The following is a 4,174-nucleotide window of genomic DNA, read 5'->3' on the forward strand; positions in this document are numbered from 1 at the left end:
GACCCACAGCAGGGTGAATTCTGTTTGAAACACTGTGACCCACAACAGGGTGAATTCTGGGTGATGAAACACTGTGACCCACAACAGGGTGAATTCTGTATGAAACACTGTGACCCACAGCAGGGTGAATTCTGTATGAAACACTGTGACCCACAGCAGGGTGAATTCTGTATGAAACACTGTGACCCACAGCAGGGTGAATTCTGGGTGATGAAACACTGTGACCCACAGCAGGGTGAATTCTGTATGAAACACTGTGACCCACAGCAGGGTGAATTCTGTATGAAACACTGTGACCCACAGCAGGGTGAATTCTGTATGAAACACTGTGACCCACAGCAGGGTGAATTCTGTATGAAACACTGTGACCCACATTAGGGTGAATTCAGTATGAAACACTGTGACCCACATTAGGGTGAATTCTGTATGAAACACTGTGACCCACAGCAGGGTGAATTCAGTTTTAAACACTGTGACCCACAGCAGGGTGAATTCTGTTTGAAACACTGTGACCCACAACAGGGTGAATTCTGGGTGATGAAACACTGTGACCCACAGCAGGGTGAATTCTGTATGAAACACTGTGACCCACAACAGGGTGAATTCTGTATGAAACACTGTGACCCACAGCAGGGTGAATTCTGGGTGATGAAACACTGTGTCCCACAGCAGGGTGAATTCTGTATGAAACACTGTGACCCACAGCAGGGTGAATTCTAGGTGATGAAACACTGTGACCCACAGCAGGGTGAATTCTAGGTGATGAAACACTGTGACCCACAGCAGGGTGAATTCTGGGTGATGAAACACTGTGACCCACAGCAGGGTGAATTCTGTATGAAACACTGTGACCCACAGCAGGGTGAATTCTGTTTTAAACACTGTGACCCACAGCAGGGTGAATTCTGTTTGAAACACTGTGACCCACAACAGGGTGAATTCTGGGTGATGAAACACTGTGACCCACAACAGGGTGAATTCTGTATGAAACACTGTGACCCACAACAGGGTGAATTCTGGGTGATGAAACACTGTGACCTACAACAGGGTGAATTCTGGGTGATGAAACACTGTGACCCACAACAGGGTGAATTCTGTATGAAACACTGTGACCCACAGCAGGGTGAATTCTGTATGAAACACTGTGACCCACAGCAGGGTGAATTCTGTATGAAACACTGTGACCCACAGCAGGGTGAATTCTGTATGAAACACTGTGACCCACAGCAGGGTGAATTCTGGGTGATGAAACACTGTGACCCACAGCAGGGTGAATTCTGTATGAAACACTGTGACCCACAGCAGGGTGAATTCTGTATGAAACACTGTGACCCACAGCAGGGTGAATTCTGGGTGATGAAACACTGTGACCCACAGCAGGGTGAATTCTGTATGAAACACTGTGACCCACAGCAGGGTGAATTCTGTATGAAACACTGTGACCCACAGCAGGGTGAATTCTGTATGAAACACTGTGACCCACAGCAGGGTGAATTCTAGGTGATGAAACACTGTGACCCACAGCAGGGTGAATTCTGGGTGATGAAACACTGTGACCCACAGCAGGGTGAATTCTGTATGAAACACTGTGACCCACAGCAGGGTGAATTCTGTTTTAAACACTGTGACCCACAGCAGGGTGAATTCTGTTTGAAACACTGTGACCCACAACAGGGTGAATTCTGGGTGATGAAACACTGTGACCCACAGCAGGGTGAATTCTGTATGAAACACTGTGACCCACAGCAGGGTGAATTCTGTATGAAACACTGTGACCCACAGCAGGGTGAATTCTGTATGAAACACTGTGACCCACAGCAGGGTGAATTCTAGGTGATGAAACACTGTGACCCACAGCAGGGTGAATTCTGGGTGATGAAACACTGTGACCCACAGCAGGGTGAATTCTGTATGAAACACTGTGACCCACAGCAGGGTGAATTCTGTTTTAAACACTGTGACCCACAGCAGGGTGAATTCTGTTTGAAACACTGTGACCCACAGCAGGGTGAATTCTGTTTTAAACACTGTGACCCACAACAGGGTGAATTCTGTATGAAACACTGTGACCCACAGCAGGGTGAATTCTGTATGAAACACTGTGACCCACAGCAGGGTGAATTCTGTATGAAACACTGTGACCCACATTAGGGTGAATTCAGTATGAAACACTGTGACCCACATTAGGGTGAATTCTGTATGAAACACTGTGACCCACAGCAGGGTGAATTCAGTTTTAAACACTGTGACCCACAGCAGGGTGAATTCTGTTTGAAACACTGTGACCCACAACAGGGTGAATTCTGGGTGATGAAACACTGTGACCCACAGCAGGGTGAATTCTGTATGAAACACTGTGACCCACAACAGGGTGAATTCTGTATGAAACACTGTGACCCACAGCAGGGTGAATTCTGGGTGATGAAACACTGTGACCCACAGCAGGGTGAATTCTGTATGAAACACTGTGACCCACAGCAGGGTGAATTCTGTATCAAACACTGTGACCCACAGCAGGGTGAATTCTGGGTGATGAAACACTGTGACCCACAGCAGGGTGAATTCTGTATGAAACACTGTGACCCACAGCAGGGTGAATTATTGGTGATGAAACACTGTGACCCACAGCAGGGTGAATTCTGTATGAAACACTGTGACCCACAACAGGGTGAATTCTGTATGAAACACTGTGACCCACAGCAGGGTGAATTCTGTATGAAACACTGTGACCCACAGCAGGGTGAATTCTGTATGAAACACTGTGACCCACAGCAGGGTGAATTCTGGGTGATGAAACACTGTGACCCACAGCAGGGTGAATTCTGTATGAAACACTGTGACCCACAGCAGGGTGAATTCTGGGTGATGAAACACTGTGACCCACAGCAGGGTGAATTCTGTATGAAACACTGTGACCCACAGCAGGGTGAATTCTGTATGAAACACTGTGACCCACAGCAGGGTGAATTCTGGGTGATGAAACACTGTGACCCACAGCAGGGTGAATTCAGTATGAAACACTGTGACCCACAGCAGGGTGAATTCTGTATTAAACACTGTGACCCACAGCAGGGTGAATTCTGGGTGATGAAACACTGTGACCCACAGCAGGGTGAATTCTGTATGAAACACTGTGACCCACAGCAGGGTGAATTCTGGGTGATGAAACACTGTGACCCACAGCAGGGTGAATTCTGGGTGATGAAACACTGTGACCCACAGCAGGGTGAATTCTGTTTGAAACACTGTGACCCACAACAGGGTGAATTATGGGTGATGAAACACTGTGACCCACAGCAGGGTGAATTATGGGTGATGAAACACTGTGACCCACAACAGGGTGAATTCTGTATGAAACACTGTGACCCACAGCAGGGTGAATTCTGGGTGATGAAACACTGTGACCCACAACAGGGTGAATTCAGTATGAAACACTGTGACCCACAACAGGGTGAATTCTGGGTGATGAAACACTGTGACCCACAGCAGGGTGAATTCTGGGTGATGAAACACTGTGACCCACAACAGGGTGAATTCTGGGTGATGAAACACTGTGACCCACAACAGGGTGAATTCTGTATGAAACACTGTGACCCACAGCAGGGTGAATTCTGGGTGATGAAACACTGTGACCCACAACAGGGTGAATTCTGTATGAAACACTGTGACCCACAGCAGGGTGAATTCAGTATGAAACACTGTGACCCACAGCAGGGTGGATTCTGTATGAAACACTGTGACCCACAGCAGGGTGAATTCTGTTTGAAACACTGTGACCCACAGCAGGGTGAATTCTGTATGAAACACTGTGACCCACAGCAGGGTGAATTCTGGGTGATGAAACACTGTGACCCACAGCAGGGTGAATTCTGGGTGATGAAACACTGTGACCCACAGCAGGGTGAATTCTGTATGAAACACTGTGACCCACAGCAGGGTGAATTCTGGGTGATGAAACACTGTGACCCACAACAGGGTGAATTCTGTATGAAACACTGTGACCCACAACAGGGTGAATTCTGTATGAAACACTGTGACCCACAGCAGGGTGAATTCAGTATGAAACACTGTGACCCACAACAGGGTGAATTCTGGGTGATGAAACACTGTGACCCACAGCAGGGTGAATTCTGGGTGATGAAACACTGTGACCCACAACAGGGTGAATTCTGGG

Source organism: Oncorhynchus nerka, unplaced genomic scaffold, assembly GCF_034236695.1.
Source record: "Oncorhynchus nerka isolate Pitt River unplaced genomic scaffold, Oner_Uvic_2.0 unplaced_scaffold_1080, whole genome shotgun sequence".
Taxonomy (NCBI): domain Eukaryota; kingdom Metazoa; phylum Chordata; class Actinopteri; order Salmoniformes; family Salmonidae; genus Oncorhynchus; species Oncorhynchus nerka.